This window comes from Acomys minous (assembly GCF_964271855.1).
Source record: "Acomys minous genome assembly, chromosome: 14".
Taxonomy (NCBI): domain Eukaryota; kingdom Metazoa; phylum Chordata; class Mammalia; order Rodentia; family Muridae; genus Acomys; species Acomys minous.
The window spans coordinates 102,941,140-102,956,261 of record NC_140496.1 but is presented as its reverse complement, the minus strand read 5'-3'; the positions used below and the strand labels follow the sequence as shown (position 1 = coordinate 102,956,261).

General features: G+C 39.3%; 1 protein-coding gene across 21 annotated transcripts in view; it reads left to right on the top strand.

Moving 5' to 3' along the window:
* The window catches only part of ADGRL2 (adhesion G protein-coupled receptor L2), a 504,554-nt gene that overhangs the window by 289,646 nt on the left and 199,786 nt on the right, over positions 1-15,122 (top strand). For all 21 annotated transcript variants that reach the window (XM_084756886.1, XM_084756873.1, XM_084756880.1 and 18 more), the window contains exon 2: positions 5,990-6,031. The gene's annotated coding sequence lies outside the window, so the exon portion shown is untranslated. The remainder of the gene's footprint in view (positions 1-5,989; positions 6,032-15,122) is intronic.

Here is a 15,122-nt window from a genome sequence, read left to right as displayed (position 1 = left end):
GCCGATTTCTGAGGATAACAGACTTATCTCCTTGGAGCATAGTTTTCATCATGTCTTGACTGCTGGACAGGGCAGAGCCGTTCTCAAGTCTTAAGGAGGCTGCTTAGCTTTCAGCATCTCTATAGTATTCCTATTCTAAGTGTGGCATCAGTGCTAATGCCACCTGGGAACTTGTTAAAAGTGGGTAATCACATTCGTAATGCAAACCTACTAAATTAGAGTCTTCGTTTTAACGAGGTGGGAAGGGTTGCAAATTGAAGTTAGTTTTGAGAAGCACTTCTCTACAGTGCTCATTACTCTAAACCACACAGTATCACAAACTGTGGCCTCATCAAGGAGAACCTGTGTTGACAGCATAGCTCAGTGCTAGAGTGACTGTGTGGTGTGCACAAGGCTTTGAGTTCAATTCTCCATCTGCAGAATTGGAATTATTCAGTAATTTAGGGATATCCCAAGCAATCTGCTCTTGGTTCTGCCTCCTTCCTGCTCACTACCCAGTGAAAAGCCCCTTAACTTAATGAAGAAACTAAGATCATTTCAATTGACACTGTTCTTGCTAAACATGTTTTGGATTTGGGTCATACCATTGCATTTGTTTCTAGTAACTACTCATTCACTGTGCATAGAATGAATACTTTCTAAATGTTTATTATTAGCAGCACTGCTACACAGTGCACATTGCAAACCCCAATCTGTGATTTTCCTACACTCAGTCAGACCTCCACCAGGGCTCTGACAACTTCCTGGAGAGGCCTTAGCATTTTGTAGGCAAGAGGTCCACATGGGAGATGAAAGGGTATGGAGCCATATTGGGCTGTGCCACAAAATCTATGCTTTCTTTCTTTGTTGCTGAAACAACTGAAATGAAGTTAACACTGCTGAATTGTGTGAAAAGATTTTTGTGGCACAAAAACATTGTTTCATGTTAAGTTAATTTCCTAGAGGATCTTCAGTTTTATAATATTCCAGCAACACACCATTCTTCATTCTTTTAATAAACTTCACCATTAAAAACAGCTCCTGCCTGTCCTTACCTGGCTCCTTAAAGTTTAGCCATGATAGGCATCAAATAAATACTTGTTAATTGAAAACAGTCTTTGTGATGGTATTGGGGACGAGGCTAACAAACAGGAAAAAACAAAAACAAAAACAAAACATTGTGAGGATGAGGCCCTTTTCTCCTGGTCTTCAGGATACAAGGACATGTTAGTGAGTTTGAGATAATTTTTCGGGATCAAAAAGTTCCTCCAGGGTGCCATGGAGGTTTCTGCTTCTGATTTCTGTAGTTGGTGTTTGTGTTCGGTAGAGACTGCTGGATCACAGCCAACCAAATGGGGTTGGCTTGTAAAAGCTTTTATGGGTGAGCCTTTTGGAGACAAGTTTAAGGGCCATTTGGTAACAACATCGAAGCAGGAGAGGTTTCACCAGCACACCCTACTGCAAAGGTTTGATGAGAACGGACTGGGAGGGACAAAGGAGGTAAAATAATTAATAAGTATACAGCAGTCTGTATTTTTTTTTATAGCCAAAATAAAAATTCTTTCTGGCAGTTGCAAGATCAACTTGCAACTGTAGGTAGTACGCAGACATCTGGTGGGCAGCCATCCTTCAGAGATCACCTTCTCCAGCACAGCTCTGGAGTGCACTGCACTTACATGTTACACAAGACTTTTTGAGAGACGCTTTCTGCAATGTGATTTGAAGATATGTCACCCCAAGACACTTCTAAACCAAACGTAATGAAAACGCTACTTCCAACCAATGTGACCCGAGGCCTTCCAGGGTCTGATGCTGCACACAGAGTGGGCATCATTTTGACTCAAGAATGGGCAGCTTCTTTACATTTATAATCCCTGAGTTAGTCACCACTTCCCTTTCTCTTAGTCAGCAGTCATACCAAAGATGAGCATTCTCAAGAGACATGTAATTTTCTCTCCAACTTATAATTTCTTTGGACACAGAAGAAGGGCTCCTGTGTCTCCTAATTGGGCGATTATTGTTTCTTAAGTGAAGGTAGAGTTTGAGGACAGTGCCAGAAATCTTCCTTTAATCCAGGGCGGAAGTCTAATGTAAGCAGTAGGGGAGGCCACATGAGGCAGTACCCCAGCTGGAAAAGCCAAGTGAAGACCAAAAGGGGAACTCAATCTTCGCCTTTCCTCATCCCCTGGTGACTCCAAAGGTTCTTGAAGGGAAACCAATTAAAGCCAATTTGCATGTCTCCTTGGAGGCTTTCTAGAACTCTCCACTAAGAAGTTTGTTTTTCTCATTTGTCCAGACCACGATCTTCAGTTTGCTGTGCAGGGAGCTATGTGGGCACCATTGCTAGGTTTCCATAAAGACATAAAGAAAAATCCACTAAGCAGTACCTCACCATACCTCCTGACCTTAAGGCCCGGAGTGGCTCTAACATATTTCCTACACTGTTTTCCCAGAATTCAAGCAAGAGAAAATAGAGTTCACATTGCAGATAGCTCTGGAAAATGCCTAGGGAGACAACTTGGTGTTCTGTAGCTTAGGGTATTAGGTAAACAAGACTGTTGCTTTAGATTGTTCTTTATACAGAGCTTAAAAGTCCACCTCCCTGGGGCTCTCATTTGTGAGTTTTGCCAGACACTCTCTATCTGCCCTCCATAAGAAGTCCTTCAAATATCTGAAGAAAGCACACGCCCTTATCTCAGCTTGTAGGTTTCTCTTTTTAATTAAGCACCCGATCTGCCTTTAGCTTCTGGGGTTATCTCACTTCTGAACTTTATTATTAACGAGAATTTAACTTTTCAATAATGACATTTTGATAACCTGCTAATATGGAGCTCAATTAAAGCTAAAAGTACATAAGGACAATTTTAAATGGTCTTTTATGTTCAAGTTTTGATTGCTGTCGTCATCTGTAATAGATAAGATGCTACCTAGAAACCACTGTCCAAATATAAGCCTAGGGAACACAGCTGTAGCAAGCATCTTTGTGGCTGCCTCCACTAGCGGGATCTTTACTAGCCACTATTAAGTGATGACTGTAAACACATGCTAAAATATGAGTGCTGGCCACTGGGGGGAGGGAGACATTTTATCAGAGAACTATCATAACTTCAAGATAAAAAGCTTTTTTATCTAAATCCAAAGTGTAGCAGCCTCTAACATCATTGGGAATATCTTAGATCACTTTGCTTCTGAAATACAACTTAAAGTAAATTACTACACAATATCAAATTAAATGAAAGGCCACCGGAGTAATGTCTGTAAATACCTACTTGCCAAGGGTTTTCAAGTCTTTTGTAAAATGCCAGCAATTGGCAAGACCATGTGGATGGATGGTACAGAGCTTAACACGCTGCGCTGTTCCTTCTCATTGAAACATCATACTAACTGGAGGATGGCGTTCTGCCGTTTGCGTCTCCTGCATCAGACTGTATGGCCTTTATTTACCTTCCTTCTCTTAGTGGTCTTCAAGAAATCAAGGAGGGCTCTCGGCCACGCCAATTCAAAGTACACTCCAGTGTGTGGCGAGTAATCCAACGGGCTCCTAAGGAGGGTCGCCCTGTGATCACTGGAAGCTGTTTCCTTTTCAACCTCTTCCCGGGCCAGAGTGGTGACTAGCTAGAGGTTACAGGCTAGTGGACGAATAGAATACAGCAGGAGACGTGAAAGGAAAATAAAGTAAAAATAAACCAACTCAGTAGAAAAATCTAAACATCCACTCCTACAGTTGCCTTACAGTTTTAAACCTTGCGAGGATATTTGTATGTGAGGGTGGAGGCAAGAAGATACATTAAACTGTAAGCTGCATGATCCGGTTCGTCAGGATTTGGTTGTAAATTTGACTATACAGTTTGGGCTCATAGGAAAATGGGAGCATCTGACTAAAGTGTGCATTGCTGCTGAGGCAAGTGAATGTTGCCATAGCAATTGAGATGAAATGTGCAAGAAGTGAGATAATTAAATCTAACCCTTTAGTAGGCTTGACAGTACACTTTGCCAATGGAAGAAGTTATCCCCAGCATTAAGATAGAAGTCTCCTTGCTAGCATCTTGTTCTTCCTTCCCTGAACACGTCGCTGTGGGTCGCTAATTTGAATGTTCTTTTTGAATAATCAAATGCAGTTTTGACCTTGGTGTGCAACTTCTTAGAATTTCTGCTGGTTCATTGTATCCTGGATCTATGAAAATAGATCCAGTTCTTCCCTTCTAGTCAAAATAAATAAATAAGTAAATAAATAATTGCAGTAACCCCAAAGCTGTCAGATCCAAGCATAGAATTCAATGATATCCAGAGCGTGCTGCCCTCTTCAGGAGCTTATGCTTAAAAATTCCTTAAAAAAAAAAAAGATTAGAAACTATAATGCTGAGTAGTGATATCAAAACTTCCGTTAATAATCTTGTTATTAAGGAACATATATACTGCAGTAGTGCGGTTCTAAATATAATTTTTGAGGAAGGTGAAAACTTGCAGTAAACAACCCAATAAATGTAAATTTTTTAACTAGATCAAAGACCCTAATGATTAGATACAAATGATAAGAATTTTTAAAAAAATTTATGAAGAAAAATTGTGAGTTGTGACAATCCAAATGTTTATTCAAGAATAAAATAGGTATCTTATGTGGCATAAAATATAAAACAATAATTAGGGAAGCAAAGGTTCTATAAATACAAAAAAGTTCTAATGCAATTTTAAAAATAAAGACAAAAAGGTGTTTGTGAAAATATACATAGGACAGGCACCTACCAACTCTAATTTGGATTTTCTAGCTAAGGGTCTTTTAAGACTATAGACACTGGAATCTACATTTGAAATTTTAGTTTTTATTTACAGAAAATTATATATTAAAGAATAATATTTTAAAATGTAATTTAAGACTAGTTTTGATATAATTACTGCTTCTATAGATAAACATTTTGGGATCTGAAATATCAGCATGTAGTACAGTCTAACAAATTCCCTTTATTCTTCTGTTATTTTCATTCCTCTTACCCACAGTGTAACTTCAAAAGATAGGAACTCAGTACATTTTCCTTAAACTATGTTTATGATATTTTAAAAATGTAAAGAAGCAGAAAGAAAATTTACTAACCTTATTAGGAAGTGACACAGAATATTTTCTCATTCTGATAGGTTAATATATATGAACACAAAATATTTTATATTAAGTGCAAAATTAAAAAGTAAATGTTTACTAGAGACTTTAGCCAGGCAGTGATGGCACATACCTTCAGCCCCAGCACTCAGAAGGTAGAGGCAGGCAGATCTCTGAGATCAAGAACAGAGCAAGTTCTAAGACAGCCAGGGCTACACAGAGAAACTTTGCCTCAGTAAAAAAGAAGGAAAGAAAGAAAGATAAAAGAGAGGAAGAAAAAAAAACTTTAAAGAACATAGTAAATTGGAGACCCAACACATGGGTAAAGCTCTTGCCAGCACACAAGGCTCTGTGTTTGATTTCTAGTGCTTCAGGGGACGTGTGCATTTGGGGTGGGGTGGCTTTATAGAAAGGAAATTTGCTCCAACTTTTATCCTGTGATAAACTGAGAAGCTTATGATTAATCAATATAAAGCAACAAACAAATGAAAAAAATTGGAACTTCAATCTTCATTTCCTAGTTTGATTGTTTTTCAAGTAAAGATTCTAGTTAGAATTTTTATTTATATTTAAACAAAAGCAATGGTCAGTGCATAATTGATAACGGAAAACTGGAGTGCACCCCAACTTTCCTGGAAAGAATTTTAGTATCACTGTCACCTTTACATTCACTCTCTACCCTAAGACTACAGCACTTATTCTAAGAAAATAAAATGCGGCATTATGCATCTGAAAGTGCTTCAACTCACAGCAGCTGCTCAACCCTGAGGCAGCCCTGTCCACAAGTCGTCCGTATTCAAGACCGCTTGGCCCTCTGAGCCGCGTTTCCTTTTGATTTGCTGCTGATGCAGTCACTTGGCAACCAGGACTTCCGTAGATGAAGGGATAATAAATAATAATATTTTCTTTGCTTTCCAGGGTATTTACGGTACAATGATAAATTTCATCTTTCCCAGAATGGTAAGTAAAGAACTCTTCCTACATTTGACACTCGCGAGAAAAAGCAAGGGAAAGTGCAATGTCATGATGAAGGTGGAGTGCTGGCCACGAACCCTAGACAACGACCTGATAACGGATGAATGTTGCTTTCAAATCGCTGAGCATCCCACAGTTCTCACCAAAATCACACAGGCTCTTTGAAAGGAAAAGAAGGTTTTGCCTCCTTTGTTAGATCATAGTTGAACGCAGTGTATTCAACATTTTGTTTCCTGGGGTAATTTATTTTAAAATATACGCTGAGGCAGAAATAAATGTGTTTTGCGTTCTGCATGCAGAGAAAGAATGTGTGCCTGTGACACATACTGAGAGTTGGTGAGCAGGAATCCTTTGGATTTTTACTGTTACAGGAAAACTGATTGGAATTTATGTCTGACCAGGGCTTTGAAGCTTCTGTGAATTTTAAAATGTGTATTTTCTAAACCATAGATCACAGCTTCCATAAGGCAGGCTAGCTACTGTGGGATTTTTAAAATTTTAAATATGTAGTTCATTGTCTTCATGTTTTTTTTTTATGACACAGCAAGTCATTTGCTTATAGTCTTGATCATAACCTCATTGCAATCTAAACAATGACGAGATGAATCTTACTCAATAAAAAGGGTTAGTAGTTCCTGTCAAGTTAGTACTCATTCTGTGATGCCCTCCTTGAGGCTTCCTGGGCACTAAATATGAAAGCAAGGAAATTTTCACAGGAGAAAAATATCACTTTGAAATAATTAAACATCAGAAAATGTGAAAAAGCAGGCAGAGAAAGTACCGCATATGTGATGTGCTAGGAAAAACTATGGAGAAGAGTGATAATGTTTTGTGGGATTAGGGGAAAGATTCAGCGGGTTCAAGACTGTTAGGAATATGACTCAATGAATATTTTCCATTCTTCATTTTCTGTAATAAGTATGTATTATTTTTAACATAAGAAAAGAAAACATTACTTGAAAAATAAACTATTCAAAAGAACACGGTTAGTATTAAATATATATATGTATGTATGTATATGTACACACACACAGATACAACTGAAAAACATTTCTCTGTGCCAAACTCACAACTAGAATAATCACATAAAATTAAATATATACTTAACTCCAAGAGGAACTAAAACCACATAAAATTAAGTATATATTTAACTCCAGAGAAGAACTAAAATATAAATGAATATTAATTAGGTAAAACATATTTTTAAAGTATCTAAAGTGGTGAAAACTGTTCTTTTAAAAACTATTTTAATTCTGGGACCGATGTATTCCCTGAATTCAGGCATGTTCTGCGATGTCCCATTGGGGTTTAGTGAGTAAGAGTGTGGTATTTCACTGTTTGATGACAGCAATAAATGCTCACAAGGAGAAGTGGCTGGACAGGAAGGTGAAGCACTTCAGCCCATTAGATCAAATGACCAATATTCAAAAATAACCAGTCTCCTTCTACAACTCACAGTGCAGTTTTCCCATGTGCAAACTTCTTGAAGGAACCTGTGTAAAGGCATGGGGTCAACACCCAGATATTTATATGGAATAAGAGTCAAAGACTATGCACACCTTTGCTGTTTTATTTTTACTTGTGTGGCGATAAGAGTCAAGTCAAGGGCATCCTGCACCCAAGCAAGCACTACATTCTCAGGCCCAGAGGCCCCTAGGTGAAAGCCTGCTTATGGTAAGGGTGAAAAGAAAATTCAGTATCAATATAACTAGTAAATCTGAGAACTTTTTACTGTGGCCAAAATAGCGTTAGCAAATCACTGTAACTTTAGCAAATACACTGTATCTTTCAGTAGCATCTTCTTAACCCTTTCCTTCAATGACAGCTAGACATTGTCTGAAGCCCCTCCATTTTTTTTATCTCTTACTTATCCAAGGCAACATTATGATTTGTTGTTCCCCAAAATAGCTTTATTCCATGTGTTTGCATTTCAATATATTTAACTGCACGTTTTGTAACGCAAGTGAATAATATTTGTCTATCACTATTTCACATAACAATATATTTTCAGCCCTTTATGTCACTAGCCAGGTATACTGTTACAGTCCATTACAGTCCAAACATTGGCACTGCTTCCAGTATTTCACTTTTTACTATGACATAAGGTGATTTCATGAATAATCTGGAACATATCTATCTAAGCAGACACATGAAAAAGTCTCTCTAGGACAATGGTTCTAAACCTGGGATGATTTTTTCCCCCTCCAGAGAATATTTGGAGATACCCACAAGCATTTTTTTGCTGGCTACACTGAGGTATGCAAATGTGAAATAGCCCTTAGGGACAGTGCTAAGCATCTTGAAAGACATGGTAGAGTCACTACCACAAAGCCACCTTGTCTGAAAGGTTGACTCTGTGAAACTGAGAGACTCTGCTCCACAACAGATACTGAAGATCAAGCTGTCAGCTCCTGGGCACAAGAATTCCAGTCCCATTCCCCGCATCCTGACTGTCATGTGGGTATCAAGGTCCAGGCACTACCACGAGCACAAAGGTCAACGTTCAAGTGTTTGGGACCCCAGAGAGCACATAATACTGTAGGTGGCTTGAGACTTTTTTTTTTTAATGAAATTGCTGATTCAGCCATGTGTGGTGATACAGACCTTTAGTCACAGTATTTGGGAGGCAGAGGCAGGTGGATCGATGTGAGTTCGAGGCCAACCTGGTCTACAAAGTAAATCTAGGTCAGGCAAGGCTACAAAGAGAAACCCTGTCTCAAAAAACAAACAACAAACCAAAAAAAAAAAAAAAAAAAGCTGATTCAGTAATGACAATTCTTCATGGGTTTAATTTTTTATCCCTTGATTATTGAAGTAGTTAGTCATCTTGTGGGCAGCAGGGTTTGTTGTTTCTCTTCTTATCATGAATGGTCCTTGACTGATTTGTGGGTGACATACACTACTCGATTATTTTGTAATCCAGTGACAAGTGTATTTCTTTTTAAGTTTCTGAGGGTTTGTTGTTGTTTTAGGGCTGTTTTGGATGTGCGTTCTTAATTCCCTTTTACTCTGCATGCTTGCCTTTTCAACTCTCCCCCCACCCCCCCATTCACTTCTGAGTTCAGAAAATGTTCCTCTGTCTTCTAAGTGTCTTAGCATTTTGTTTTTTGTATCTGAGTATCTAATCCATTTGAAGTCATCTTTCATGTCTGAAATAGAAACACATTTTGAAAAATAGGAAATTATGGTCTTTGTAATGTGTTTGGAGTAGTTTGTTCTTTTCCTAGGTGATTTGTCAATGCTAGCCTTTTGTAAATCAAATGTCCGCACATTTTCCATTTAACGTTTGGTTCCCTGTTTGGCTCTACTGGTCAATTTGTCTGTCCCTCCACCAATATCACACTGCTAAATTATTATAGCTCTGTAATAACATTTTGGGCTCTTTAGTAAGTAGCCCTTCTCATTCTTCCCAAAGGTACTTTGGCAGCTGTGTCTTTTTCTCTTATAAATATATTTTAGAAAGAGTTTGTCCCTGCCTTTTTCTACAGACACAAAACCAGACTGAGGAACACAAGATGGCTCAGTAGAAAAGGAGATTTACCCCCAAGCCTGGAAGCAGAATTCATTCCTGGATCCCACATAGTAGAAAGGAGAAAACCAACTCTCATAAGTTGCCCTCTGACCTGCAAACACATACACACACCACACATGGGTGGTCAGATTAAAAAAAAAAATCAACTTGATTTAAATGGCTCTCTGTGTTATCTTGGCTGTCCTGGACTTGCTTTGTAAACCAGGCTTGACTTGAATTTACAGTGATCCGCCTGCCTCTGCCTCCCGAGTGTTGGGATTAAAGGCGTGCGCCACCATGCTCAGCCTGGGAAAATAATTCTTAAAGAGTCTGTACTGTTCTAATCCATCCATATGCTCTATTTCTCAAGTATTTGGGTTTTCCATAATGCCTTTCTCTTTCCCTCCCTCCCTCCCTCCCTCCCTTCCTCTACTTCCTTTATTGCTTCTTTCTTGAGTTAAGGGTTCACATGAGACTGTGTTGGCCTCAAATTCCTCATCATTCTGATTCTAGCAACCATCATGCTGAGATCAGAGGCACCTGCCACCATGCCTAAGCATTGTAATGTTTTCAGAAAGGTTTTGGATTTTATGTGTACTTATTAAACTTATTTCTACTTTCTTACAAACTATTTTTCAATTATAACTTTCAGATCTTTATTTTTTAAGATGATTTCTTCCAATGTTTCCTTCTCAACATTCAAATGTTTTAATACCTTGTTTTTAATACCTTGTGCCTAGTAAACCTGCTTTTATTCATTTCGTAACTTCTATTTTCCCTGGTATTTCCCATACAAAGAAGTCTATCTTCTATTCAATTGTTTTTTGTCAGTCTTTACATATGCCCCCTCTCAGTTTTCCTTTAGGTTGGCCAGAATTGCAGTATTGTGTGGAAACAGTGAAAGCCATAGCTGCCTTGTTTTGATTTTGTTGTTGTTTGTTTTTTGAGACAGGGTTTCTCTGTGTAGCCTTGGCTGTCCTAGTCTCACTTTGTAGAGCAGGCTGGCCTCAAACTCATAGAGATCTGCCTGCCTTTGCCTTCTGAGTACTGGGATTAAAGGCGCGTGCCACCTGTTTTGACTTTTAAAGCAAAAGCTTCAAATATTTCACCATTAAGTGAGCAGTGCTTTGTACACACCTTACATCCAGTTAGGAAATTTTCCTTTCTCTTTTATTTGCTTTAAGGTTTCATGCTTCACGGACATTGGGTTTTCACAGATCTCCTCACTGTACTGACTTAAGGACTGTTTTTTCTCCCCAAAGGTTGTTGCATATGGAAACACCTTGAACCTTGAAGCTCTGAGTGGGCTGAGCATGGCTTGCTGTGATGGGCAGAACAGCAATGTCCATCAACACAAATCTCCATCCCCAGAAAGGACAAAAACAACATCTTGAGTCTTTTTTTTCCTAACTATATCCTGCTTTATTACAAATACTTCTCATAAACTATCATGGTACTTCAGGCAGGACATGGGCAGACAATCATTAATAGTATACAAGAACTTCCAAACTCCCTTCTTATATAGACCACCGAAATCTGAAAACCACTATAAAACCCAACGAAATCTCCATTCAATGCTTTGAAAAAGGAGAAGTGGTTTAGAGTGAGGGTTGACATCTCACTTTAAGGATGTTCCAGAACAACTTTTAACAAGCCAACCCTGACTTTCAGGAGATGAAAATGGCACAATTGTCAATCTGAAGATCCATAATCTTTTTAAAAAGGAACCACCACTCTTCAGAGGACACTGCAAAGTCCAGATTACCCAATAGACTGGAAAACCAATTTGGGGGTGGGGCGTCAGAGTCCAACAACACATCTACGGTTTCAAGGGACTTAAGTCAGTGTTGATGGTACAGGGGTAGAGGATATAAAAATGAATTTAGAGTTTTCCCACATCACAAGGCATTTTGTGCCATGGTGGCCACATATGTCAACACCAGGACATCTCTCCTGGGAGCCAACTGGAGTCTTTCAAAGTTATCAGGGAAGGATGTTTTCGACCATCAACCCTGCTTGGGAGACATTTTTTTAATTGACACTCCCCCCCCCCCAAAAAAACAAACAAAACAGTGAAGTGTTCTATGTGCTAACATCATAGCTTTTTTAAAAAAGTTATGCATTTTTATAAAACTTGATAAAAAAATAGTATTTCAAACTGTACAGTCACCAGAAGTACACAGTTATAAAAAAAATGCACACATATCACACAGTATCTCCAGAACCTTCAGTTTTCAGTGCCTGGTCTGTTTTGGTGTCTCCATTTTCCTCAGTATTATTATTATTATTATTATTATTATTATTATTATTATTATTATTATTATTATTATTATTATTATTATTATTATTATTATTTTAATTTTTCGAGACAGGGTCTCTCTGTGTCAGCTTTGGCTGTCCTGGACTCGCTTTGTAGTCCAGTCTGGCCTCGAACTCACATTGATCCGCCTGCCTCGGCCTCCTAAATGCTGAGATTAAAGGCATGCGCTACCACGCCCGACCCTTCCTCAGCATTATTTGAGTCCTTACTGGCATTGGCTTTCCCCTTCCTCCCTCGGCGCTTTTTCTCCCTTCTTCGCAGGGGTCTTCTTAGGCTTGGGCTCTGGCTCTGGAGGAGCAGGTTTAGCAGACAGGCTTGCAGACCTCCTCTGTGGCTCGTCCTTCACCTTTGTTTTATCTCCTTTTGTATCCTCTTTCCGCCTTTCTTTTGGGCATGGCGACGGTGGGTGACGTCAGCGCTGAGCATACAGCGGCGCACAGGTTTGGTCAGTCGGCTTCTTTACACTGCGCCAACATCTTGACCTTAACGCAAGGCCTTGAAGCCCAGGGAACGTAGCTCAGCGGCCAATGTTGTCTGTCTAGGGTGCCCATGCCCTTAAGTTATAGTCTCAAGCCGGGCAGGGAAAATACATAGTTTAAATCTGTCCCTAAATTACATCTTTAGAATCAAAGGAAATCTTCTCTGGGTGGGGGTGAAAGTGGCGCATAGGCCTGTGGTTCCAATATTTAGAAGGCTGAATCAGGACAGTATTCTAGCCAAGTGAGTGTTTCCATAGCAGAAGTCTGTATCAACAAATTTAAAATAAAAATAAAAAAATAAAAACCTCAAAACCAATTTTTCTGTTTAGCTTAAACAAATAATAGTGTGGCTGAGGATGCAGCTTAGTGAGTGGAGGGCTTGCCAAACATGCACAAAGCTGGGCACTTTTTATCCTTATTTGTTTGTTTGTTTGGTTTTGGTTTTTTGAGACAGGGTTTCTCTGTGTAGCCTTCGCTGTCCTGGACTTATTTTGTAGGCCAGGCTGGCCTTGAACTCACAGAGGTCAGCCTGCCTCTGCCTCCCCAGTGCTAGTGTTATAGGTGTGGGACACCATGCCCAGCTGTGACTAGTATTTTAAGTGTTAAGTAATCTAGGGAAATTTTTAAAAGGAAGAAGGCTTCTTTCCTTGTGTTTATAGAGCTTTTGACTTAGACAATAGAAGTCTTAGTTGTTTTTTGTTTTCTGGGTTTTTTTTTTTAAGTGAGACTCAGTAGTTGAGTGTTTGTCTAGCATCTATGTGACTCTGGTTTTAGAGTCCATAACAATATATAAATGAATATGCTTATCACGTTATCTATTTAAAAACTAAGAGGATAGGGTGGCACATATACGGGTAGTCATAGAGGCAAAAGTATGGTGCATAGGAGACAGGGTCAAGGCCAAAGATAGCTTTCTAGAGGGACCACTTGCACTCAGATCTTGGTAGCCAGGGTCTGTCTACCTGGGACTTAACTGAGCAGTGATGTAGCGGGTCTAAGTCTGCTCTCGGACCTCCATGAGTCCTGTGCAAATAGACTGCAGACGTGAGGTATGGCGCGTGTGCTGAGCTCTCCCTGCTCTGAGTGTCTCTTGTATTCAGTAGAGAAATATTTCACTAAATCTAGTTGCAGTCCAAAAGGTCTCCGTACAAAATGAAATATTCACCAATTACTCCTTGGCTTATTTTTTTTTTCCTGGCCCATATTTTGAACCGTATTTGAATCATAATTTATAAATTATAATCTGAACTGACGCAAATGATGAGGTCGAGCTTCCAGACTTCTGCCTGCATCTCCTGCAGAGGAGATCACTATCTAAGTTATCCAGCTATTGCCTGTAGAGCTGGGGTGTGAGTCAGCTGGCTCAGCCCTTCCCGTGCGCGCACGGAGCCCCAGCTCAATCCCCAGCATTGCATAAAGAGAGTGCGGTACCTACCTGCAATTCCAACACTCAGCAGTCAAAGCAGGAGGGTAAGAGTTTCAAGGGTGTCTGTAGGTGCACAGCAAGTTTAAGATGAGTACGGGTTACATGGGACCCTCTCCCCTCCAAAAAAAAAACCAAAATGATAATTAAAAAACAAAAGATTAATTCTTTGAAAAATTGGACTATGATTGGTTCTGGTTTTGTTCTGTTTTGTTTTGAGACAGGGTTTCTCTGTGTAGCTTTGGTTGTCCTGGACTCACTTTATAGACTACGTTGGCCTCGAACTCACACAGATCCGCCTGCCTTTGCCTCCCAAGGGCTGGGATTAAAGGTGTACGCCACAACTGCCTAGTCTAGATGGGTTCTGATTTTACACTGAAAGTTGTCTTATAATGTGTTTAGGTATCTTGATTCAACTTCTTCTGGGGCATTTAAAATAAAGCTAATTTTGCTTTGACATAGTAATTGTTTTGTTTTGCTTCATTTTTTTTAATTCAGAAACTGTAGGTGGGAGTTTTACACAATCAAGATAAAAAGAAATAGATAAGAAAAAAGTGATTTTTTTCATTACTTAAGTATAACTGACTTTAAAACTTTGGCACATCTATTTCCAGTCTTTTTTTCCCCTGCATATTATTTTGATTTTCTCTCATTCCACAGAATTTTATCAAATATATAATACACATATATGCACATACATACTTAATATCTGGTACTATGTAATGGGTAATTAATTTGCTTGTAGTGGGGAAAATCTGACTTATGGACTGACTAGGCACTGGGTTCAAATATAAACTTTCATTTGATAGCTATTAGCATTTGCCACCTAAAACCACTTTGTACCCTTGAATATAAAAATAACTCTGGCCTGACATGGTGAGTGGCACATGCCTGTAATCCTAGCACTTGGGGAGGCAGAGCCGGTGGGTCTCTGTGAGTATGAGGCCAGCCTGGTCTACAAAAGGAGTCCAGGACAGCCAAGGCTACACAGAGAAACCCTGCCTTGAAAAAAACAACCAAATAAACAGCAACAACAACAGCAACAAAACCCCTCTGAACTCACTTTCTCACTTCCGAGGGTTGTAGTTAGCATTAATTAATGCAAAGTGGTTAACACAGCAACTGAGTATAGTAAATCTTCAATAGTGATGAAAGTGTTACACTTTTAAGATAAAATGATCAAATATTGTTGTTCAGGTTAGCAATTCCCAACTCTTCCAGCCTTTCCTCCTAGGCGACAGTGAAGTGTCCTTACCATCCATCTGCTGGGTCGTGGGGTTTTCTACTGTCCTCTGGTTCCTTCCTTAAATGCTGCTCCCAGAAAGAAGCACAGCCACGTGAGC